Here is a 27220-nt window from a genome sequence, read left to right as displayed (position 1 = left end):
TGCACACCTACAAGGAAACCATATATTTAAATATTCTAGCTTTTAATTAGCATTTCCTCTTACAGTGACAAATAAGACTGCACAAGTTGTCGAGAAAATAATTATCACTATTTTCTTTAGCTACTGTGCCATATTGCAATCTCCAAAGATCTCTGGCTCTATTTCCTATGCATTTTGTAAAGCAGAAATGTCTCTGGAATAAACTCTAGACTAGAAACTGACCCTTATAGAATAAGGAAAATAATTTCTGTTATGGCAATTATCTTTGTCCAAAAAAATCTGCTGAGGTAAGAATTCATAGGACAGCCAAATTCTCCATTTTTTACTCAGAGGAATAAAAATTATTCCAGTAAGTATCCAGTGCACCTCAAGGGAAGTTTTGCGATGTTTTCATACTTTACCAAACCACTTAAGAGTTTTGTGACGCAAATGAAAATAGTAATTTTAGCTGGCAATAAAAATAATAATTCAACAAGGGAAAAATCAGCTAATAATCAATTATACTAATTGGGATTAAGAAACTATGACACTTAAACAAATGTTTAGAGTCTGGTATAAAAATCATTATGAAAGTCCACGTTTTTAAAGAAGTATTAATGCAAGTAATTAGACAATGGGGTCCACAGCTGTTAAAAAGAAATTCTGTATGTGCTTCTCAGGGGCCTACACCAATAAGGATGCAAATATTAACATTTATAAACCTCCTGATTCCAAGAAAGTTGTTTATATGCCAATGGTGGGAATAGGTCTCTTTAAAGATCTAAGAAGTAATTCAGATATCTTTAGAAGACTTGAAATCCCTCTATATTTTTCACCCAATATTTAGGCCTTATATTTGCTACAACCGTTGCAATAAGACGGCTTCAGCCATCACAGCCCCAACAGACTCTTTGCAGCTCTGAGAAGTTTCTGGTTCTCTGCACACTGTAAGAACACCGCAGATGTGACTGCAAGTATAAAAAAGGCTTTCTTTCCCCAAAATGTCTTGCATCTTCACGTCAAAATAACTGAAATATCACTATGAGAGATTTTATTCTTTGATTAAAAAAACTTGGTTCTCCATGAACAAATATTTACTGAGCACTTTCTGAGTTTCATGCTTAAGTTTGTAGTAAATGCTCTAAGAGTTATAGGATCATATAAGATAAGATTGCTGCGATAAAGGAAAATCATGCCAATTGGGAAAACATGAAGACTATAGCGTGCAAGTCAAATGCCCTTGTGTTGGTCTCTATGATCCCTTGGTCTGTCTGTCCGAAGAGAGAGGTACCACAGAATACAGAGAGCTCTGGAGAGAGAGGGGTGTGTACAGCAATGTAGGAGACACTCAGACAAACTTCTCTTTCCCTACAATTCTGCCTAAAGCCAGAACTGCCACTCACTGCAGCAGCCCAGCAACCAGAATGATTCACCTGGGAGGCTCAAATCTCAACATACAGGTTTCTCGGTACTAAAAGACATGCTGCCAGCGTCTCACTGACCTCTGACCTTTTTTTTCTACCTTATCCCACCCCCCACCCACCCCCAAGTATGCACATTTCTAGAAGCAGAGGAAGGAAAAGAATTCAGGTAAGGCAGTCCTTGAGAAAAAGAACTGAATGTTAAGGTGGTTTTAAGGGACCCCGGGATGGAGCCAATTGTTGGGAAAGTCTTGTGTGCATCCAGATAATAGAGTCCTTTTAGGGTTTCCTGAGTGGCACCAGGATCAAAGGAGATGCCCTCAACCAACCATACTACCCTCTTTTTATATCTCTCGGAGGAGAGAGCAAATGAATTTCATCGTGAGAAAGGGAAGAAGGGGAAGAAAAGACGTTGTCTGGGACAGGGGGTGATGCAATGCAAGATGGGCATTCACGCAGGTGCTCTCTTCCCAGCTCAAATGTCAACCATCTCGGTGTTCCTGCACCTGGGCAAGGAAAGGTAGCTCTTCTAAGATTGTTCATAAGTCTTGTGACTGGACCTCAGTCTTGGGCTCATAATCTGGTGTAAAAATAAATAACACAACACCTTCATCTATACAGATTTTATAATGTGTGATATTTTGAGATAATATTAAAATAAAAACACAGTCCTCATTGTGGGTTCACCCCTTCTCTTTTTAATGATGCTATAAACTCAAACAGAAAACATGCTCAGCCTTGGCTGCAAAATATAAAATGGGAGGAGTCGGGAATCCTATAAATATATTTTAAAATGTATATCTAATACAGGGTCATGGGTTTATGAGTTAGTTTTACTAACCTCCAGCTTGCTGACTGACAGACCAGCTTTGACTTCAACCCCAGAACAGGCCTCAATCTTGGTTCTGTTTTCCCAAGGAAAGGTGCTGCCAACTGCAGGTGCTCACAAGGTGGGGGGTGAAAGGGCTACACGGGACATGGTGTGCAGACTGAGAGCAAAGTGAAGCCCCCAGATTAGAACTATTGAAAGCCCCAAATTATGGCTTCAAAGAAGGCTTGGAAATGGATTCATTCATTTTCTTTGATCTCACAGACAAAAGAGACTTTATGGTCAATATGTCATTGTAATACCTTCCTTCCTAGAGAGCATCTCTATCCATCATTTCTTTCTAAGTACACCATCTATGGAGGACCAGGGGGTGACTATTATTCAGGCCCATGAAAGAGCAACTGTTTTCAACTCTGAGTTAGGAAGGAGAACAGTACAGGAAGGATCAGGGATTCATCTGCTCCCTGTTCCCACCTCCCACCCCAACCACACATGAACTACAGATCTCCTGTCTCCTGAAGAGGACTCGTGAGTAGCTTTCCCCAAGCCTTTGTCCTCTCACCACTTGAAACATCCTTCCCTTCTCCCTTTCCTCTGCTCAAAGTCTCATTCAACCACCCAGCCACAGGTGGATGCTTCTTCCATCGCATCCTTGCGCCATGATTACTTCTGCTCCCCACTTCACACGCACCATAAGTTACTGAATATTATCAGAGATCAGTCATTTTAAATGGATTTCTGGGCCTCTGAAACTTCAATCTGCAAAACAGTCACCTAAGTAGCATAGTATACTATAGATATATAGATATGTGTGTGTATATATGGATTTCTGCAGATTTAGTAGGGTGGAGTCTAAGAATGTAGACTTTTGACTGGGTGCAGTGGCTCATTTCTATAATTCTAGCATTTTGGGAGGCTGAGACAGGAGGATCACTTGAGGCCAGGAGTTTGAGATTGCAGTGAGCTATGATGATGCCACTGCACTCCATCTTGGGCTACAGAGCCCCTGTCTCAAAAATAATACTAATACTACTACTAATAATATATGTTTTTAACTAGTCCCCCTGGTAATTCTGGTGTAGTTGGTCTAAGAATCACACTTTGAGAGATACTGAGATACACACACACACACAGAACAGGGAAACTATCCTTGGAATTTGCTCACACTATCAGTAAACAAACAAAAATGAAACATTTTCACAACATTCATTTAAAAAGAGGGAAAATGAAAGCTCACTATGGAGTCTAATATTTTAAAACTTTGTTTCCTAATTTCATAATTACTGGAATAACAAACATCTCTAAGAAGCCTTTAGTGTCTTCATCCACTTACCCCATGCAAACCCATCCCTGTTCACTAAAACTTGTTGTTCTCCAATCTAACCCAGAATGTTAAAATGGAACCTTTTGCTTTTGAAAGGATAAAGGAGAAGCTTCCCACCATCTAGAGAGAAGAAAGACTTTCCCTACTCCCTGGAAACTAAAAACAATTGAGAGAATGATATTCTGATTTCAGACACTCTTCTCATTCCTCAAAAATCATAATACAATTATAGGAAAGATCATGGACTTTAGTAAAAACAAAACAAAACAAAGCACTTTCAACCTGCTCGATGGCCCTGCAAAATGCCAGAATGTAAAGGTTTAGTACTCAGATTAAAATGCAAACCATTCTAACTAAAACAAAGCTCAGAAGCCCTGCTGGGAGAGATACTCATTTGCTCTCCTTGGGACTCCATTTAGATGGACCTCACTGGACACCACTCCTGACAGCTGTCCCCCGCTCACTCACACTTCTGTTCGCACAGCCTGCGGAGAGGATCTGTCCTCCTCTCTACTGTGCAGAGGGCCACATGGAGCAAGTCCCCCACTACCCTGACAGCCTGCAGGGCTCCAAACTGTCCCACAGCATCTGCCACCGGGCGGCTGCCTGTCTCATTCAGGAGTGGTGTGGGGACAAGCACATTCGGCCACACATCTGAAGCCACGTTCTCCTGTCAGCTTCTCGGTAGTAAGGCTGGCATTTATCTCCATCTCTCAGTCCCATACTTCTCAACCAGAGAAGGAAAGAAAAGAGTGGGAAAGAAAGGACCAACCAAGAGAGGTCATTCCATTACTGCATTCACAAGGAACAATTACCAGCATTTCCAGAAGGCCCAGACTGGGTGGTGGTTGCTCTATCTCTGACTTCTGTGGCCTTATCTTACCACTGTGCATAGAAATTTCCTGGTTATATGTCTGCTTTCCTGACTAGACTATAGGACCTTAAGGACATGAACTATATAATGTTGACATTTGTATCCCCAGAAGTTAGAACGTAGTCAGTGTCAGCTTCGTGGACATGTGACCTCTGCCATCAGCCACACAGGGCCACACATTTGGCTGAAAGTTCTGCTGTCCCCATCTTGACTTTCTTAATAATTTTTGAACTAGAGGCCCGTATTTTTATTTTGCAATGGGCCTTGCAAATTATGTATCCAGTTCTGGTTGTTGTAAGCACTCAGTATTAAGATAAAATTGGGGCCGGGCGCGGTGGCTCACACCTGTAATCCTAGCACTCTGGGAGGCCGAGGCGGGTGGATCGCTCGAGGTCAGGAGTTCGAGACCAGCCTGAGCAAGAGTGAGACCCCGTCTCTACTAAAAATAGACAGAAATTATATGGACAACTAAAATATATATATACAAAAAATTAGCCGGGCATAGTGGCGCATGCCTGTAGTCCCAGCTACTCGGGAGGCTGAGGCAGTAGGATCGCTTAAGCCCAGGAGTTTGAGGTTGCTGTGAGCTAGGCTGACGCCACGGCACTCACTCTGGCCCGGGCAACAGAGTGAGACTCTGTCTCAAAAAAAAAAAAAAAAAAGATAAAATTGAGTGTTAAGGTAAATGACAATGTAGTTCAAGGACTGACTCCTGGCTCTGCCACCTGCTATTTATGTGACCTTGACAAAGTCATTTAAGCTCCTTTAGCCTCAGTCTCTTCATCTCTAAAATTGGAATAATAATAATAATAGTGATAATAAAAACTAAATTAGATAGCCAATGTTAAGTGCTTGCTACTATTCCATGCATGTTGTTGCAGGTATGCTAAGTGAAATAAGCCAAATGCAGGAAGACAAACTCTCATGTTCTCACTCATATGTGGAATCCAAAGCAATAGAACTCATAGAGGTAGAGAGTAGAATGGTGGAGTCTGGCACTAGAGGGAATGGAGAGATGATAATCAAAGGGTACAAAGCCTCAGTTAAATAGGAGGAATAAGTTTAATTCTTTTTTTAGATCTATTGCACAGTGTGGTGAATACATCTAATAATTCAGTACTGTATATTTTAATATCACTAAGAGTAAATCTCAAATCTTCTCATCACAAAAATTGTCAAATATTTGATGTATAGGTTAATTAGCTTGGTTTAATCATTCCACACTGTATTCAAGAATCATAGCATCACTTTCCCATAAATATATACAACTATAATTTGTCAATATATAATAAAAGTGCTTGCTATAGTACCTGACACAAATAAAGTCTTAACAGGTATGCAATACTCCACTTATTACTACTGCTACCACTACTAATACTACTAATACAACTAATATAAAAATCAACTGTATTCCAAGGAAGAGATGTTGACATGGTCATGCCTTCTGGAATGTTCTGTGCTTGTATTGATTCTAGCTCCCAAACTTCCCTGCTAGCTTTTCTTTTCCTCTAAAAGCTTGAAGTTGCTAATTTACCTTTTAAGAAACAAAGAGCATTTGCAATTCCCTCCACAAGCAATAATCATTAAAACTAGATCTCTTGAAAGACTTCTGACAGTCAAGTAAAAATGTCTGCTTACTATTCTGTGTTCCTCTGTCCCATCCCACAAGTGAGCATTTACTTTCTCTCTCCTTTATCTCATCTAAGGAAACAGGAAAAAAAAAGAGACTTCAACAAGTCCGTGGTGGTGGTGTGGGGTGGGAGAAGGCAGCTTCCCTGGGCAGACGGTAGAAAGAAGCAAACCGTCCTGTGAGGCAGTGCCCAACACCGTTATTTAGGGAAAACTGTTTTCCTGGTAATTTAGTCTCTCTCTCTCTTTTTTTTTTTTTTTTCTTAGCTCTTTTAAAAATTTTCAATATATTTAACTTCCAGAGAAGTCATGTCATTTGAGGTAGGGTTTCAGAGAATGTTCTCAATGTGTCACTTCCCTGCTGATTCTTTTGTACGTTTCTGAGCTTTTTGAAAGTTTTGAATCTATCTTCTATTGACTAATTGGGTCAGGTGGACTCCTAGGATGACTAGAGCCAAAGTTTCTCCAGAAATGGTGGGTTAAAGATCTTTATTCTGCAAACAGTAAGCTTTTCATTATTTCTCTTAGTTTTGGAAGATAAGAGGACATCACGTGTCTGACATAAATCTTTTTGAGACTCACAGTACCTTTTGCGTTTATCTCTCACCTTGTCAAATCTTGGCTCTTAAATATAGTCTATCCTAATCTAGGCTTGTTTTACCTGCATGCCTCTTCAGCCCCCTAAACTCCAACCACCCATGATGGTTAGACAGACCACAGAATTTGAGTGGGTGGAGGCTTAGGCAAAGGGCACCACCCACTTCCTCTGAATTTAGGCCATGTGACCTCTAGTTCCTCTCTTATAAGAAATCTACCACAGCATCTGCATTTTGTACAGGTTAGATTTCCCATTCTTCTCTCTCTAATAACTCCTAGAGCAAGGTAGCAAGAGTAACAAGGCACACTGATGCTGTGTAGACAGGTGATATCTGCTCCTGACTATCTCTTCTCTAGGGCTCTAGAAACAGTTAAATTCAATGACCCTACATTTCTCGACTATCAACACCATCAATTTTCAATTTCCATCCATTTCTTTACTACATGCCAAAGTATCTGTCTTCTAATTTTTAGATTCTATGAATCTAGTAGACACTTAAAGACATGTAGTTAATTACAGTTAGCTATAATATACATTTAAAAAATATTTTCAGAGTCCTTTTGTGACATTAAGGCCTTCCTAAATAAAAAAAAGGGTGACAGTAAGACTATTTTCTAAATACTATTAAAAATATATGTCTGAGGGCCGGGCGTGGTGGCTCACGCCTGTAATCCTAGCACTCTGGGAGGCCAAGGCGGGTGGATTGCTCAAGGTCAGGAGTTCGAGACCAGCCTGAGCGAGACCCCGTCTCTACTAAAAATGGAAAGACATTATATGGACAACTAAAAATCTATATAGAAAAAATTAGCCGGGCATAGTGGCGCATGCCTGTAGTCCCAACTACTCGGGAGGCTGAGGCAGTAGGATCGCTTAAGCCGAGGAGTCTGAGGTTGCTGTGAGCTAAGCTGACGCCACGGCACTCACTCTAGCCTGGGCAACAAAGTGAGACTCTGTCTCAAAAAAAAAAAAAAATATATATATATATATATATATATATGTCTGAGTCACTGAGAGCCCAGAATATCCTTTGAATGGTGGTCATGAATCTTAGTCCACAAAATGGGCTGTGTAAAAGGTTTAACTTCCTTTTTCCATAACTGAACTTAATTTTCATTATAAGCCCTCATGCTTCAGATGGGAGAAGCTTAAGCCCAGTCAGTTTAGCCCCATCATTCTCTCCCAGGAGTTGTGTCTGATTTCTAGGAAGGATTATGTGGTATCAAAGCCTGAGAGGGGTGTTATCTTATCAGAGTCATCACCTATTCAGGTGACATCTGTCCAGCTGTTCTGTTTCTCTCTGGTCTTTGATGCCATGTTCACATAGGTCCCCCTTCCTAACCACAGGGCTTCTCCATGTCTGCATGTTTACTGTGTTTATCTGCCTGTCTCTGTCTATGTGCTTCTCTGTACTTGGCTCTCTCTTCTGGGGCAGGGGATCCTTCTGCCTCACAAAAAGGAAGGACCACGGGCAACCCAATGGTACTGTTGACAGGCCATCACCACATCTGAGCTACTCTTGGGCACGTGGGCGTGATTATAAAGTTCCAGGGCATGTGGAAATTCTGTGAGACCATCACAAGTCCATCCACGTGGACACATTACATAGCAGCCTTTCTACTGGCCAACTCAATAAGCTCTTCCTGGGAAAGGGGACCCAGGTCTCCATTGCCCTCAAATCTTCCAAACCAGCTTGGATTCCAGTTTCCCCTACTTTGAACCTGAGAAAGAGAGAAGGGTATAAGCCCTTCTTTCTCAAGGACCCACATAGTCTATTCACTTCCTGCTTCCCCTTAAATTCTCCCCACTCCCAGGCTAGGGAATCTTTGCTTGTGTGTGTGTTCTCGTCGTGTACATGCAATATCCGTCGAAGCACTTGATTGTGTTTGCCTGGGGGTGAGGAGGGGTGGGAGGACGCCAAGTCAACCTTCTTCTTGCATCGTAAGTTTTCCCCCAAATCTATTTCATTTCCTCTGCATACGGGTTTCCTTTCCCCATGGAGGGCCTAGAATTTTAAAACTCAAAAGCCAGGGAAAAAACCCTTGTTTCCGTCCTTGTGATTTGTCATCCCTCCCTTGAAGCAGTTGTTACGGAGCACCCAGCAACGTCCTGAATACAGGTGGCATCTTCAGAGCTGTGCTGTCCAACATGGTAGCTACAAGTCACATGAGGCTAGTAAGTACAGGAATGTGACTTGTTGGAATTGAGATGTGAAAGATACACACGAATTCCAAAGACGGTAAAAGAAAAAGAATGCGAAATATCTTACAAGTCATTTTTGATGTTGAGGCTAATGTTGAAATGACAATATTCTTAAGTAAAATATGTTATTAAAATTAATTCTACCTGTTTCTTTTCACTTTTTTAATGTGGCTACTAGAAAATTTTAAAATTATATATGTCGTCTTCATCTGTGGCTTACATTATATTTATATTGGGCAGCGCTGCTCTTGCAGAATAAGTAATGGGAACCAAAAGTAAATAAATATTCTATAACTCTTATCACAAAACATCTGCGTCAGATCCTGCCTGAACTTGCTGTTCAACAAACACTTTAAAATTCAACAATTATTAAATGAGGGTTATATTCCACATATGCAAAGAAATTGGGGGGATAAAGATGAATAATACATTATCCTTTTCATCAAGGAACTCACAACTTGGTAGGACAAACTGGGGGGGGATGTAACTAACTACCAAAAATGCCATGTGATAAGTTCAAAGTGGGGGCATTGATTTTTTTTTTTTTTTTCTGGGCAGAAATGGGAAGAGCTAAGACAAGGGACTGACTCCCTAGAGGGGTTGTTGTGTAAGATGCGTAGACCTCAGTGGAGAGAGGGCATTCCAGGTAGAGAGAACCACAAAAAAGAGTGATTATGTTGGGGAGATAGTGAAAGGCTTCATGAGACTGAGGGCAAGCTGGGTCAGAGAAGAGGCTGTAAACTCCAGTTGGAACCAGATAATGACAGGTCTCGAGGGCAGAGCTGAGGGGATTGACTTTATCTTCTAAGAGAATGGGCACCCATCAAAGACTTTCAGAAAAATAACATGGTTAGATTGGAATTTTAAAAAGATAACTCTGGCAAAAAAATGGAAGATAAACTACAGTGAGGGGATAACATGGTTAGATTGGAATTTTAAAAAGATAACTCTGGCCAAAAAATGGAGGATAAACTACAGTGAGGAGACTGACTAGATGCTGGCAGATGGGGCCTTGAAGGCCTGTGTTCTTATTCCTAGATCCCTGTGACTCTAGAGGAGGCACAGTCCATAACAGCCCTTGGGTCTAGCCATTGCTCATGAAAATATTATTATGAAAATAAAGCTAAAAAGATACCTTTTCTGAAATTCTAGTTAGAACAGAACTTCCCTAGGCTCCTATTCAAGGCTAGGTTGGCAACGTTCTCTCTGGTTGCTCAGTAATCCAATGTTCAAGAAAAAAGCTTTATCTATTCCTAGAGAGCACTCAATCCATTTATGGCTTCAATTGGTTATATGCAGTTAATTTTTGAATTTTCTTAGTTCAAAAGAGCTGTGGAGAAGGGTGAGTGGTGTCTGAAACTTACTCCTTAGCACACTCTGTGCAGGTGAGCAGGTATGTGTCATTTCTTATCTGCTCTAAAAGTGGTCCAATCAGCTCATCCCTCCCAAATATCAACTTCTTGCCAAACAAGGCACAATACAGGAGTGACTGTCACCCTTGCTCTACCCCACAGAGCAACAATAACTAATCAACTCAGCTAGAGGGGAAAAGAGAACCTGGAAACATTATTTAATAATCTCAATTGGCAGCTTTGCCTTTGTCGCTGGCATTTTTATCAGTTCCTAGATGAATCTGAGAGAATATGTCACATTCTTTAAAAAATACAATCCTTTCTGAATATGTTGCTTTATTGGTTGGATGGGTTTGTTTTCATTCTCTGCAGTTAACTGAAAGTACTATTGATAGCGATAGAAAAGAATTTGTCTGAGGCAGTGTTCAGAAATCAATTAAAAAAAAAAAAACAGCAACGTTTTTGACTCTTCCATCGTGAGATGCCTCTTAGTTCTCCTGAAGCAAAATTATGTAAATTATGATCAATCAGTCCTCTATTGTATCACCCTACCACAGTGAACAGCGTTATGGCGTCCATGGATGAAGAGACTGTGTGATAGTTGGCTCAGAGTTTGGACATTTTTTCCCAGTAAATATTCCTGAAAATCTTATAGCGTGGGTCAGGACATTCTGCAGGATAGCTCTTGGATGCAGATTAGTCTGAGAATTATAATTAGTGTACTCACACTTGTGTTTAAAGGGGCATTGCCACCTAATTACCTGCATTTAGCTGATCAGAGGAGCAGAAGGTTTTGGCTTCATGGTTCTTGGGCTTAAAAAATAAAGAAAATCGGTCAGAACAAACCTGAGAAGATGGTATCAGTAAACAATAAGTGATGGCAAGAGTTACATTTTTTTAAATCCATGTGACAAAAATCCAAAAAGCAGCTCCTAGAGTTGCAGGTGGGTGGGCAGTCGCCAGTCACAACCTATGTCTCGCTTCTCCTCTGAAAGGGAGATGCAAACTATTCCGAAAGCAAATAAATACCTTGACATATTTTTGGAGGTAGCACATAAATCAAGAACAAACTTGTTCAAGTTGACCTAGACTTAAGAACTTTTGCAATTATGTGGTGTGACTAAGCCTGCTAAATGCTTAATTTTTACACAGTACCATAAAGAGTCTAACTTGCAGCAGTGCAACTGTAGTAATTTAGCAAAATGGTCAGGTTTGTTAGCAATAGTATAGGCTTCTGTGTGAATCAGAAGGGAAAAATTACTGATAGGCAAACCAAATAGCTTTAAGACAAACATCTTGGCTGATTCTAAGAAAACAATTTTGTTTTCCTCTTTTGTTTTAAAAGAAAAACAATTTATCAAACAAAGAAAATGTACTTAATAGTTCTGACTTATTCCAAATATTGTTCTTTGACAGGTTAGATTTTATGTAGCCAAGAAGTTTTTAGAGATGTTTTTAAAGTAAATATCGATTTTTTTTATTTTAAAAAACTGAGAGTTTAAATTCTGAGGAAAATTCAGAGTCCAACTTTGAATTATTAATAATACTACAGATTCTGAACATATGGCAGCAAAGAACCTTCTTTTCTTCTCTACTTAAGCTACATTTGAGACCATCACAGACTTTCTTACTATATTCAAACAACATAGAATTAATGTGCATAAAACAAAACTCTTAATGTCAACCAAAATTCTAGTTCTCGAGTATGCATTTAGAAATCATTCTATGCTTTTTTTTCAGGATCTCCCAAGCCTTTTGTAGGCATAGGGTTTGCATATCTTCAGAATTAAAAACATTTCAAACCGTATAATCTCTGGATCATTGTTTTGTTAGGACATACCATGCTGGTTTCATAAACCGGATCAAATCTTTGCCTTCAGGCAGACATCTGCAGTTAGTTGTTGGCCTCCAGGTGCTTGTGAGTCCTGTACTTCAAGACACTCCCCGCAAGGAAATTTTTTTTAAAAAAACAAGAACCTCCAGGAAGTCTGCAGGTGCAAGTGTGTTTTAGGGGAAATTAATGACGGATTAATGACAAATAGGTGGTTGTGTGTTTGCACTGGTGTAGTTCTGACTTTAAGTACACAAAACATGAACTCAGAGCTGTTTCTTAGTACTTGTGATGGAGTTTCCCTCTCTCTTGGCCAAAACATCTATCTTTAGAAGTATTGACTAAGGTATTGAGGAATTAAGTTTTCTGGAAAAAATATCTAAAGACTTTGAGTAAAGGACCATTGAAACTACAGAGAATAAACGTGTGGATATCATTGCCTTCATCACTTTGGATATTCACCTATGACTGAGTCGAGGTTTGCAGGGCTTGTTTTGGTTCAGAAGCAGAAGACCATGTGAAATAGATGGCTGATGCCCAAGGCCCCCAGACGCCCAAAGCCACTAATGGTCACACGCTTGTTTGTAAGTTTTTATCCCTTATCTTCTTGGTCATTTTGTTCCTTCTCTGATGGATCAAAATTCTAAATTATTAAAAGACATTCTTGCCCCATAATCATAGTACACTCAATATCCTTACCCCCAACAATTAGCAGGAATAGTATCCATCCTCTAGACCATGGCCAAGTTGAACTACCTCTATCAAATCAAAGGAAAAAGCCATTTGTTTATCTAAGGAAGATTTAAGTAGCTTAAGGGACATATGAATCATCTTTCACTTAAAGAATAATTCTTGTCTCAGTGTTTCTGTGTTGCAGTCACTAAGTGTGAATAACTCCAGACTCACTTTCACTCCAGAAGATTTCACAAATAATTATCCAGCGAAAAGAATCAGGAAGGCCTGCCACTTGAGACAGCCAACAGTCAATACACAATCCCAACCAAGTGAACTGTGATGCAGATCTGGACTTAGGATTTTCCTGAAAGATAATGGTTTATGCTTCCATTTACACTGAAGAATGACCAAAAACGGAGCCTGATCAATGAAGAATAGCTCTGCCAGCAGCTAACTGGTGAGAAGAGTACTAGAATTAAAATATAAATCACAACTTGCAAAACTGCACAACTCATAAAACAGATAAACGGTACCAAACTGTGACATGAAGCAAACCATCTAAGCACAAACTCTCTTAACACCAGCTCATTCAGACCCATTGATTTTGAATAAGATCACAGACAACTGCTCTAACAGGAAGTTTACAGGGACTCATGTGTTCTAAAGGTAAGACCCCTGACTGTGCTAATTACTTACCTACTTTACAAATTCTTGAACAACCCCTGCTAAGACCATCCTGTGACTAACTCCTGCCCCCAAACCCTTTAAGTGTCCCTCCTGGGTTTTCCCCTTTGAGGTGCCTCACAGTCGCCCTGATGTGCAATTCGCTTCCTACAGCAACTAGCAAAACCTGACTTTGTTTGACAAAGTTATGTTCCTTTAGCCAGTGAGCTTTCCTACTTCAAGTACACATGAACGGGAGTACACTATAGCATTCTGGTTAAAAGCACAGACTTTAGAACCAAATGCCTGGGTTTGCATTCTACTCTGCTGCTCACTAGCTAAGTGATAAATTGCTTAACTTCTCTACTTTTCTGTATCTCAGTTTTCTCATCTGTTGACTGAGGATAATAATAGAATCTACTACATAAGTTTGTTGTAAAGATTAAATGAGTTTATATATGGTATATATATTTATAAAGTATACATACACATTTATACGGTATATGTGTGTGTATAAATACACATACATTATTAATAATGCCTAGCATATTGTAAGTTGTTGCTATCACCAAAGGTAAATGAAGAGTTTGGAGGTAAGAATCAATCACTTGGGGAAAGTTCTCTATGCAAAGAGAAAAATAACCCTAAAAAAGCAAAGGTTGAATAGAGCAGGAGAAGGCGGAAGTCTCCCTCTTGGACATTATCTGGGCTGGACAGTGTCCCACGACAGACATGTGTGGCAGATGCTTTTCCGTGAAGACTTAAAAATCACTCCCAATCCCCTTCTCACTGGCCACTTCCCACCATGGAGTCTGGAGAGCTATCTACTCACGTTCCCAGGCTTCCTTGCCACTAGGGTAAAATGCCAAGTTCTGGTTGAAGAAAAACAAAAAGTCTACTGAGGGAGCTCCCGGCAGAGATTTTTCTTTCTAGATAAAAAGACAGTCCTTCACTCTGCATCTCGCCTGGCATGTGAATGTGATGCCTGAAGCTGTGTCCGCTTTATGCAAACCTAGCGTTGCAAGCAGGAGGAAGCAGCAAGCACATGAGGATGGTGGAAGATAAGGGGAGAAACAACCTTGATGACTCCGCAGAGCTGCTGAACCAATGCCAGCAAACACCTAACCCCAAATTTCCAGTCAGGAGAGGCAAAAAGCACCTATTGTTTAATCTACTGTTAATCAGACTTTGTTGTTGTTGTTGCTTGCCCTGAAAGCACTTCTATCAGATACGGCATGTTAGGCACAGGCTTTTGTATGCATATGCATGTGAAGAATTCATACCAAGGCTTGCTTTGTGTCTCATCAATTCTAATAGTGAGTCCCTCACACTCCGGTGCTGAACAATACTGCATACTTATCAGAATCACCTGGAGATCTTTTAAGAAAAGAGATTACTGGAACTAATACTCAGAAATATTGTTTCAGTAAATCATGGATCCAGTCTGAAGTGGTGCCCATGGTTTGGGAGCTACCTTGAGATTCACCTATCCATCCCAAATATTCTGTTTTTGTGAAATTGTGTCTTTCTAAAAGAAGTGCTCAATCCACAGAGATTATCCAAGGAAATTCAATCAAGAAAGGAACACACACTTTAGGACTCTTAATTGGGGGTCTTTGGAGCCCATCCCAAAACTACTGAAACAGATTCTGCTGTTGCAACACAAGAATTCGCATTTTACATAAATACCCCACAGATTCTGAGTTCTCTCCTCCAGATGATTTTACTGACTGCCATTCATTCCTTCAAGAGTACTTATTGATCAACCAACATGTGTCAGGCACTGGGCTCCCAGCTGTGAACAAGGTAGACTCGGCCTTCACCCTTGAGTGGTCTACATGGGAGTAGAGGGGAAGACACACAAACTTAAAAGTAAGGTAATAAATCAACAGGAATTTCATATAGTAAGTTCTGTAAAGAAAACCAAACATGATGATGTGATGGTATGGTAGAGAATGTATATTTGGTATTGGAGAGAGGAAAACAGTCAGGGAAGTGCCCACTAAAGGGACAACATCTCAGGCAGTTCCGGAAGAATGAAGACGGCCCACCTTGCCATGAGCTGGGAGAAGAGCCCTAAGCAGGAGTGGGTGGGCACACATGGGGACAGAAAGAAGGCCAGTTTAGAGGGAGAGGTAAGAGATGAGGGAGATAAGATCAAAGTAGAGATGCAGATCTTCTTGGCCAGTGTAAGAAGTTTGAAAGAAACTTTTTATAGGCAGCTAGCAAAAGATTTTAAGTGGGAGGGAAGAGGTGTGTGTGTGTGTGTGTGTGTGTGTGTGTGTGTGATGTATTAGTCAGGATCCTTCAGAGAAACAGGGGCAAGTGTGGGGGCAGGGGGGCAGGGAGAAAGAGACAGAGACAGAGAGAAAGATGGAAAGACACACAGAAAGATAAATACTTATTTTAAGGAATTGGCTCACACAATTGTGGGAGCTGGTAAGTCCAAAATTTATGGAGCAGGCCAGCAGGCCGGAAATTCAGAGAAGAGTTGATGTTGCAGTCTTGAGTCCAAAACCTGCAGGCTGGAAACTCAGGCAGGGTTTATATGTTGCCGTCAGGAGGCAGAATTGCTTCCTTTTTAGGAAACCTCAGTCTTTGCTCTTAAGGCCTTTAACTAAGCCCACCCAGACTGTAAAGGGTCATCTGCTTTACTCAATGGCTACTGATTTCAACGTCAACAACGTCTCAAAAATTCCTTCACAGCAACATTTTGACTGATGTTTGGCCAAACAACTGAGCACCATAGCTTAGCCAAGTTTACCCAGAAAATCAACCCTCACAGAGTCTGTATGTGAGAGGGGTGTGTTGTGTGTGTGTTGTATGAGTGGTGTGTGAAGTGATGTCTTCCCAATACCCATCTACCCATCCGGAACCTTAGATTACCAGGACAGCAGGCGTGACCCCACTCCTGCATGGCTCACTTGACACACAAGCTTCACACGTCCTGTGCTGGCTGGCGCCCCTTTAGTCGGTCACCCTGGCTACTGGTCACCCTCCTTGGTGAGCTGCATTTCTTCTCACTGCCCTGTCTACTCGCTCGATCTGTCTTCCTGCTTCATTTTTTGCCCTTATTGCCTCACTGACAGATTAGGAAGGCTTTTTCATTTAAACCTTAATTTTTAAAAATATTTCTCTCTTAGAGGGGAAAAAAAGTAAAATAAAAAAAGTATTTTTTACCACTGATCTGTACATTTAAAAATGGTAAAGATAGGCCGGGAGCAGTGGCTCACACCGGTAATCCCAGCACTTTGGGGGGCCAAGGCAGGAGGATCACTTGAGGCCAGGAGTTCGAGACCAGTCTGGACAACATAGTGAAACCCTGACTCTACAAAAAATTTAAAAATTAGCCAGACTTGGTGGAGCATAGCTGTAGTCCCAGCTATTCGGGAGGCTGAGGCAAGAGGATGGATTAAGCCCAGGAGTTCAAGGCTGCAGTGAGCTATGATCATGTCACCACACTACAGTCTGGGTGACAGGGTGAGACCCTGTCTCTTGAAAAAATGGTAAAGATAGTAAATTATCTGTGTCTATTTTACCTCAATAAAAAAATTATTAAAAAACATTTCTGTCTTTACAATAGGTCAATGAAATTATCATCCTTTGGAATGGAGCTTTTGCTATGCCATAAATTAGTTTAAATGGTATTAGGTTCAATCATATACAAATCATGCAGAAGATCGTGCCAGTGAAGAATGGGACCATTAAAAAATTAAATGCATTTTTCTCCAAGCCCTGCTACTCAAAGTGTGGCTCATGGACTGGCAGCATCTGTATCATCTAAGAACTTATTAAAAATACAAATTTAAGGCCTTCGTCCAGACTTCCTAAATCAGAATCATATTTTAATAGATCCCCAGGTGGTTAATATGCACATTAAAACTTCAAAAGTATTATTGTAAGCCAATGGTTGTCCACCTTGGCTGCACATTGGAACTGCCACAAAGGTTTAAAAACACTGATGCCTGAGTTCCTGCTTTTTGGGACTTTGGGGGAACACCTGAATATCAGAATGTTTATGAGCTCACCAAGAATTAGTGCATGATTCTTAAACACTGATGTGCAAAAGATCGTCTGGGAAGCTTGCACAAATGTGTATTCTTGAGCCCTTCCCAGAGATTGTGATTCAGGAGGGCTGGGATGGGTTTCAGGAACCTGCATTTTTAACTGTTTAATAGCACATCCAATGGACTCTGGTGTACGTGCCCCACAGATTACCATAGCTTAGCTATGGTAATACCTAAGCTTTTTTTGAGAAACACTGCATTAAGAAACTGCTGAAGGAAAACAGAAAGAAACACTATGAGATCAGGATACCAATTAATTTTGTTGCTGACTAATATGTTTCTCCGGGTAAATCTACTTAGTAACTGCACATCTTCTGAAAACATAACAAAACAATGTCAATTTCTGATGAGTATCTTCTGGATCAGAGATGACCTCCTGTCAAAAATTATGCTGGCTGCAGAGATCCTATAAAACATGGTGTAATCCAAAAGGGGCCAAGGTCATGAACAAGCCTGCACCAAGGAAACCTTACATGTAGTGAGAAACTTCTTTCCAGGATAAAGAAGGAATTCTGCTTTTAAACCTCACAATTTCTAATAACTGACAATAAATCAAGAAGGCTCTTATAGTTTTGGAGAGTCTAAAGAGAATAGGCTGGGCATGATGGCTCACGCCTGTAATCCCAGCACTCTGGGAAGTTGAGGGAGGACGATTGCTTGAGGTCAGGAGTCTGAGATCATCTTGGGCAATACAGCAAGACCCCATCACTATCAAAAAAAAAAAAATGTTTAAATTAACCAGGTGTGGTGGTGCACACCTGTAGTCCCAGCAACTCCAGAGGCTGAACCACAAGGATTTCTGGAGCCAAGAGCTTGAGACTGCAGTGAGTCCAGGAAGCAGAGTGAGATCCCGTCAGTAAGAAAGTAAGTAAGAAAATAAATAAATAAAATGGAGAATGGTACCAGCCACCATAGTGTGGCCATAGCCATTGCAATCACCTTTCTCCTCTTCAGTTAGCCAGCTCTTCTAAGCTCTTCAAGGTCCCATCTTTTCTGGGAAGATTTTATGGAGCGTATACCTCCAGTACTTCCTCTTTTACAAACTCCACCCAGGCTCTCAGACTGCTTATTACTTGATTTATTACTATTTCATTCCTTGCTAATTGTCTTGTATGTGATTGCTTCATTTCCCTCAATAAATTGTTCAACTGCTTAAAGACAAGAATGCTGTCCATCTAGTGCAGGACTTTTATTTCCCACAATGTGTAGAACACTGCTGGATACACAATAGAAGTTTAGTAAATAGTTATTTGATTAAATAATGGCAATAAACACATTATATTGTCTTCCTGAATAGTTTCATCAATCATGATGAGTGATCCTTAAAAAGGCAAAAGCATAGTCATTGCCGGGAGATTCTGAAATATAAGCTGACCATCAGTATTAAACAGTATTAAAATAGCAACAATAATAGCTACTGGGTAGTTTTATTGTACTTTATAGTTTTCCAAAGATATCAGAGGAATTATATCATTGGATCCCCTTATGAAAAGGTGAGAAAAGTGTTTTGTTTTTTGGTTTTGATTTTTTGTTTTTTATTATTGTGGTAAGAACACTTCACATGAGATCTAACCTTTTGAAAAAATATTTAAGTACGCAATACAGTATTGTTAACTATAGGCACCAAGTTTTACAGAAGATCTCTAGAACTTACTCATCTTGCATAACTGAAACCATATACACATTGAACGACAATTCCCCATTTTCCTTTCCCCCTCGTCTCTGGCAACCACCATTCTACCCTCTGCTTCTATGAGTTTAACTATTTTAGATGCCCTGTATAAGTGGAATCAGGCTGTACTCGTCCACCCATGACTGGCTTATTTCACATAGCATAGTGTCCTCCAGGTTCATCCATGTTGCTGCATATGGCAGAGTTTCCTTCTTTTTTAAGGCTGAATAATATTCCATTTTAAGTATATACCACATTTTCTTTATCTATTCATCCATCAATGAACATTTAGGTTGATTCTATACCTGGGCTATTATTAATAATGCTACAATGAACCTGGGGGTGAAGATATCTGAGATTACAATTTAAATTCTTTTGAGTATATACCCAGAAGTGGGATTCCTGGATCATACAGTAGTTTTTAATTTTTTTTAGGAAAATTTATACTGTTTTCCATAGCTGATGATCCCCATTTTACATTCCTATCAACAATGCATAAGCATTCCAATCTCTCCACACCCTCACCAACACTTGTTTTCTTTTTTGTTGTTGTTAGTAGTCATCCTAACAGATGTGAGGTAGTATACCTCACTGTGATTTTGATTTGCATTTCCCTGATAATTAAAGATGCTGGGAATCTTGACATGTACCTGTTGGCCATTTGTATGTCTTCTGTGGAGCAATGTCTATTCAAGCCCTTTACCCATTTTTTAAATTGAATTATTTGGTTTTGTTGCTATTGAGTTGTAGGAGTTCCTTGTATATTTTGGATACTAGCCCCCTTGTCAGATATATAGTTTGTGAATATTTTTCTCCCCTTCTGTAGGCTGCCTTATCACTCTGTCAATTGTTCCCTTTGCAATGCAGAAGGTTTTTAGTTTGATATAGTGCCACTTGTCTGTTTTTGCTTTTGTTGCTTATGCTTTTTGTTATCATATCCAAGAAATATTGCCAAGCCCAATGTCATGCAACACAGTTTCCTGTGTTTTCTTCTAGAAGTTATTTAATTCCAGATCTTACATTTAAATATTTAATTTATTTTTAGTTGATTTTTGTGTTTGTTGTATGATAAGGGCCCAGTTTCATTCTTCTGCATGTGAATATCCAGTTTTCCCAATAATATTTGTTGAAGAGACTATCCTTCTTCCACTATATTCTTGGCACCCTTGTCAAAAATTAGTTGGCTATATATGAGTGGGTATATTCTGGGCTCCCTATTCTGTTTGATTGGTCTGTATCTGTCCAATTTGATTGAGTGTATCTGTCTTTATGCCAGTGCCATGCTGTTTTAATTACTAGAGCTTGGTAATATATTTTGAAACCAGCAAGTATGATGCCTCCAGGTTTGTTCTCCTTTCTCAAGTTGCTTTGACCATTCAGGGTCTTTTCTGGTTCCATATGAATTTTAGGATTGTCTTTTCCATTTCTGTAAAAAATGCCATTGAGATTTTGATTAGGATTGTATTGAATATGTAGAGGGCTTTGGGTAATATGGACATTTTAACTATCTTAAGTCTCCCAACCCATAAATATAGGATGTCTTTCCATTTATTTGTGCTTTCTTTAATTTCTTTCAACAATGTTTGGTAGTTTCAGTATACAAGTCTTTAACTTCCTTGCTTAAGTTTACTGCTAAATATTTTACTATTTTTTATGCTATTGTAAATGGGATTTTTAAGATTTCCCTTTCATGTAGTTTGTTTTTAGTATATAGAAATGCCACTGATTTTTTGGTTTTGTATCTTGCAACTTTGCTAAATTTATTAGTTCTAACAAGGTTTATTTGTGGAGTCTTTAAGATTTTCTGCATAGAAGATCATGTCCTCTGCAAAGATAATTTTACTTCTTTCTTTTTGACTTGGGTGCCTTTCATTTCTTTTTCTTGCTTAATTGCTCTGGCCAGGACTTCTAGTAGTATGTTGAATAGAAGTCACAAGAGTATGCATCCTTGCATTGTTCCTGACCTTAGAGGAAAAGTTTTCAGTTTTTACCCTTGGGTATGATGGGCTTTTCACTTAATGGCCTTTATGATGTTAAGGTAAATTCTTTCCATACTTAGCTGTTGATGATTTTTATCATGAAAGAGTGTTGAACTAAAAGTTTTTTACTCTCAATTTGCAGCTGATGAAATTGGGACTCAGAGAGATTTTAAACATGATGCCACTGGCCTGTATGATGCCCATGTATGAATTTTACCCTTCAGTTGGAGGGAAACAACCGGAATGCTGATCTCATGAGTGGAGTGCCCCCTCCACGTCACCCATGTGGCCTTGTGCAGGGCATAACTTCTAAAATTATAGCAAAAGTCTTATTTGCAAGAGCTCTCTCATTGCCTCTTGACACATCAAAGAAAACCAAAAACTTAGTGCTCTTTTCACTACCCACACTGGCTGAGCCAGGGTGTACTTGTTTGAGTGTTTAAGAAAAAGGAAAAAGAATGAAACTTACAATCTATTATATAACCATAAAATCAGCCATAAACATAGTGAATAACATAGATTTTGCAACTGGAAAACTACAGGGGAAGACATACCAGTCACTCTACCTTGACAGAAAGGAATTGTGACTGATTATGAAAATGGCCACAATACTCTGCAGCTCCTCCATCAAGAGGTGGAGCTGGTCCTTGCCTCTTGAATTTGGGCTGGTCATGTGACTTACTGGGATCAACAGAATGTGGAGAAGGTTACAACATGAGAGTTCTGCAGCTGAATCTCAACAGGCCTAACAGCTTTCGGACTGTTGGATGGTGAGAGAAACATGGCCCAGTCATCCCCATCTTCCCAGCCAACAGTCAGACAACCACCAGACACACCACACATACGGCACCCAGCCACGCTGCCAGCTGACCACAGATACATGAGTGAGACTTGCTACTTGTGTGTCTACCTCAGAGCAGCAAAAGTGCCAAACTCACTAGTAACCCATGAGCAATAATAAGTGGTTGTAGTTTTAAGCCACTGTATTTTGGGTGCTTTGTCTATAGAAACAGCTAACTGATACAATAAGTGGTCCTGGAAGCAAAAGAATCAGGTAGATTATGAAGCTAAGATGCCATTTGCAAATAGCAACAGCCATTATAAGTAGCAGCAAAACTAGGGAACAAAAAGACACCCTGCGTGGCATAGAGACTGCTAATCACATCAGCTTTTTATGTTATAGACTCAGAATTAGTAGTTTCCATTAGCAATATACTCAAAAAAAAGAAGAAAATGCACATAAATTTTATATATAGTGGCTGTTTTTGAAAGTACTAACAGAAAAAAGTCACAAATAGCTACAGTAGCTTCAACCATTTGATTTATTGATAACAAAAAGCTGTGATTCACTACTTCTCCCGGTGCATCCTTTGTAGAGAGCTAAGCTGGTAATGAGTGTATGAGGCAGCTCTTCTGCCTTATTGAAGTGACTGGATTCAACTCTTTCAAGTTTAAATATAACCCTTTACCTACATCCATTTCCCATCACAGTGGAACTTCACTTGCAGCTTTTATAGCATAAAATAAGAATTATGGTTTGAAGGCCAAGAGGAGAAAAGAACAAAGAGAAAAGGAAGAAATTGTTATGTCAACACTCATTCAGTTATTGAAGACTGGCATGCTTGAACATGTGTCTTCCAACCTTTCTTCCAAGCCTCAAACCACCTCAAATTCTCTTGCTAGAGGGTAGAAGAAAGGGTAGGAGAATGCATAAAGGATAGAGCCCACATCCATACCAAGCCCCACATGATTGTTTTAGAAAAAAATCATATGGTGTGAGCATTTCACTAAAGAAGTTACCCAGAAGCTGAGGTATCCAATTAAATATATATGTTTTTAGGTCCTTAAAAAAATCTATTTGCAAAGAAAAATTCAGTTTGAATACAGAGCCCTGCTAAGTTCCCAGAAGTATCATCGAACCAATCCTGTCCTTCTGGGTATGTCAATGGATTATCTAAGACTAAAGCAACCACAGACTCTTCTACCACCCCATGCCTAATGGGTCCATATGGCCCTGGAATATACACAAACTCCTAAGCCTGAAACCCTTCTACCATCTAGCTCCAGCATACCTTCCTGTTATACGCATGAGCGTGTCACAATGTTTCTTTGTCCTTAAACACAGGCAATGCTTTCCTGATTTTATGCTAAGTTTTCTGCCAGGAACATCTTCCCTATTCATTGCTACTTGTTAAAAATGGCACCTAACCTTTGAAGCCTGTCTCAAATGTTATTTCTGTATTCAAGCATGGCTACTTTTCTACAGTTTGTGATAGTCTCATATCATGAATCTCATCTCCCCACCACAGAATTTAGAAATCACAACTCCAGATTCCTTCATAGCTAGGAAGCAGTCATGTGACTAAGTCTAGCCAATCAGGAGTACCCACTTGAGACATTGATTAAAAATAAAACCAACATGAGGGATGACTATGATCACGAAAAAGGAATCTTCTGGCAAGAGTGGTAAAAGAATTACCTGGTTCTTCAGTGACAATGGGGTCTGAGCTTCTAGTTACCATCTTTCATTGACTCTAAGATGTCATCAACTAAAAATGCACCATTACTTCATGTACCTCTAAAACAATTTTTTAATGTTGCCAATGAAGCTATGACACGAGGTGTTCTTATAACTTGGAATTTCTATTTAATACTTATAGGAAAACTCTATTAAACACATAGGCATAGGTTTTATCATAAAATTTATTGGCTAAGTTAGTCACATTCAGAGTTTTTTCTGAGTGACTTTCAGATTCAAATCAACCATGTCCATGTTTTTGCACATAATACCATCCTGTGGACCACTGCGACTGTTAGTGATGCAGCATTTCTTAAAAGAATGTTCCACTATCATCTCTAGGAATTTCTTCCAAGGCATTAGCACTAATTCTATGAGTGTTTATATCTGTGAATGGGCAATGACAGGCAATGAAGAAAAAGGTGTCTTAGAAAAAATGAAATGTGTTCTATCTTTTCTGGTCACTCTAGGGTTATGAGTGACTCTCATTGCTATGATATGGTATAGTACATCCAATGAAAAATTGGTTAGTGGTGCCCAAAAGACCATGAAATGTAGCAAACACCTCTACTTCTGGCCTGTTGTCCTACAGTTTCCGCCAGTCTAACACATAAGACTGATATACATTCAAAGTATTTTAATGAGCAGTTACAACAAGTATTCTCAGAGGGGAGGAGCAAAAGATATAATTTTAGCTAATTTGGACTGTATTACAGTAGGGAAGGCACGTTAAAACTTAGATTCCTACATACATTACCCTTCTCAAGCCTCTCAGACCAACCACCTCCAACTCTTCCTTCAGGAAAATTTCATTATCTCCATAGGATAGAGTCTGATATTGGATTGCTTTCTGAATTCTCCATCTCAAGGCATAGCCTGGGTTTCAATTATGTCAGCACTGTTATTGACCTCTGCTCAATCTCATGACCTCTGGGTGAAAGATGGGCTTCAAGTATGGGCAAGGTTGAAGGTGGTTTCTCCAGCCCAACTCCAACTACCAAACACCAGTGAGAGCTATGGATCCCTGGTTCCCTCACTCAGTAACCACCCATTAGACATTTCTTAGCTGCAAATAACAGAAAAATCAACCTAACATGGCTTAATATTTATAACATTTATTATCACTCATGACAAAAATTTCATAGGTAGGCCAATCTCCAGGTGTCACATAAGTGGCCTCGACTCCACTTCTCTGAGACCCTCTAGAGTCCTTCCTCTGTATGTTAGTTTCGTCTTCTGGCTGTGAGCAAGATGGCTGCCACAGATCCAGGCACCATATCCAGATACAGCAGTGTTTACAGAAGAAAAAGAAGATACTCCATGTTCCTCTTAGGAGCAAAGAAACTCTTCCCAGAATTTCCCAGTGCTCCTCCACTCAGGATTTTATTGAACAAAATTGGATCACATGCCTATACCTAACAAATCTCTGGTAAGGGGATAGGACTACCATGATTGGCTTAGACCAGCCAGGACCCACACCCAGGGCAGAGGGTTAGTGCTGGGGCCTGCCCACCCCAAAGAATGCATTCACATGGAGAAGGGGCTGGGGGGGAGGGTTCTGAGCAAAATCAGGATCCTGTTAGGAAAGGAGGAAGGATGTATGAGGAAGATGTTAGTTAACCAAGGTATCTACTATGTAAGCAATTTCTCTAAAATATTACCTTTTCTTAGAGATGGTACATTCTAATCATTATTGATGAAAGAATACTCATATTAACAGAACTCTACTCTCCCCCCCCCCCCCCCCCCCCCGCTTTAGGAATAAGCATTTTTGTGCTGTGGCACATTGGGCTATTTTCTTCTCCATCAGAAGCCTGGTGGCATGAAAAGGAGCTAGAGGCTTTTATATGTTCTTTTTTTCTTATTGTAGAAACAACACAGCATGTGGCTGAATTTATTTATTCGATATATTCCTGTGATAAATATTTTATTTTATTCTGAAGAGTAAAAATGGAAGGCTTAATTATTTTATATAGCCCAAGTCCCCCCACACACAAGTCTGTAAAGCCCTCAAGGGAAAAGATGGTATCTGTTTCATATTTATGTAACCTATGAAATTCAGTTCAATAATAAATGATAAGCTGAATCATTAACCTCATTAATTCTTTTCAGGACCAACATAAATCTTTATGACAGCAACATGAAGGCTCCACACTAGGTGCAGCTCGTATCCAGCCTGTGTGTGTTAGCAAAGATCCTTTGGCTTGGGGATACTTTCCTTTCCACATTTCCAATCACAAATATCACCCAGATGCAGGGCCTTTCAGGCTAGAATTTAATGCTGTTTATGGTCATGAGTTTAGCTGAAGTGGGAAAAAATTAGTCCCTAAGTCAGACAAGTAATCTCCGGAGAAATTCAGACCTTGATCAGATCTTACCAATCCATGTCCTTTCAGCTTCTCCCATCTAGATGTATCCTCATTTCTAAGAATTAGTGGGCTGAAAAATCCCCTAGGAAGGCATATCAAAACATTAACATGTTCAGACAGAGGTACACACAAATAGTAAGTTTAAATGAAATTCTCTAAATAATTTGATATTTTCCCCCTTTTCTCTCTACTATCCTGTTCCCTTATTTAATCTCCCAGTTAAAAGCGTTGGAGAATTTTTTCCCCTTTCCTTGTGGCACAGTGTAATTGCTAAATATCCTGATTCATGCCCTTTGGTTCTTATTTCTTCACTTCTATTCTTATCTCTCTATTCTGACCCCCGCCTAGAAGTCTGTTGTTATGTCTGAAAAGTCCTTAGATACCATGGTTACCCAAAGAATCAAACTTACTCTCCCCAAAACTGAACATTGCTGACTCATGGGATGCCACAGGGATTGTAATAGCCACGGCTGAAATAGCTGTCCAAACAAAGATGCCTAGATAATAGCAGCTATTGAAGAAGACAAAGCCCTGTTACAAATCAATTAGCTACCCTTTATTTAAAAGATATTCAGTATGGTATTCCTGCTGGGAACCAGGTAGGATAGTATTTCCTGAACTGATTTACACAATACTAATATTTATAAGGTAAAGAAAGGAAAATATTGAGACAGTAAAAAAAGCCCAATAAAAATTTCCAGTCTTCAGGTCATTTTCATTGTCTGATTATCCTGATGTGTTACTAAATGCTAATCTGAATGCCTGTAGTGGGAATAATTTAGATTAAGATCTATATATTAATATTTCTACATAGAGTAATGGTCAGATGTAATATATGTATTGAATTAATTATTTCAGTAGGGCTTTCTAGCTTATAAAGCAACTTTACTTGTATTATTTCATGTGATCATTATGACAGCCCTATGAAGTAGGTGCTAATGCTATTTCCATTTTACAGATAAATAGACTCTGAGAAGTTCTGTGACTTTTATAAGTTTATAAAACTAGCTGGTAAAAGGAAGAGCCAAGACTAAAATCCAGATTCTTGACTTACTCTTTCCACAGCCCACATTGCCAATGTATATTCATGACAAAAGATAAATACAGTCCTCATTACCTAAACAAATGTAGCAAAAATTGGAAGCCTGCAGTTTGCAATTCAGATGCTTCTTCCTTTACATGGAGCCTGTGGCTTTGCCTTACTATCATTTCTCTTTGGTTCAGTGTAAGTTAACAATGGT

The sequence above is a fragment of the Eulemur rufifrons genome, chromosome 16, assembly GCF_041146395.1.
Source record: "Eulemur rufifrons isolate Redbay chromosome 16, OSU_ERuf_1, whole genome shotgun sequence".
NCBI lineage: Eukaryota > Metazoa > Chordata > Mammalia > Primates > Lemuridae > Eulemur > Eulemur rufifrons.
The sequence above is the reverse complement of the archived record's forward strand: the minus strand, read 5'-3'. Positions refer to the sequence as shown.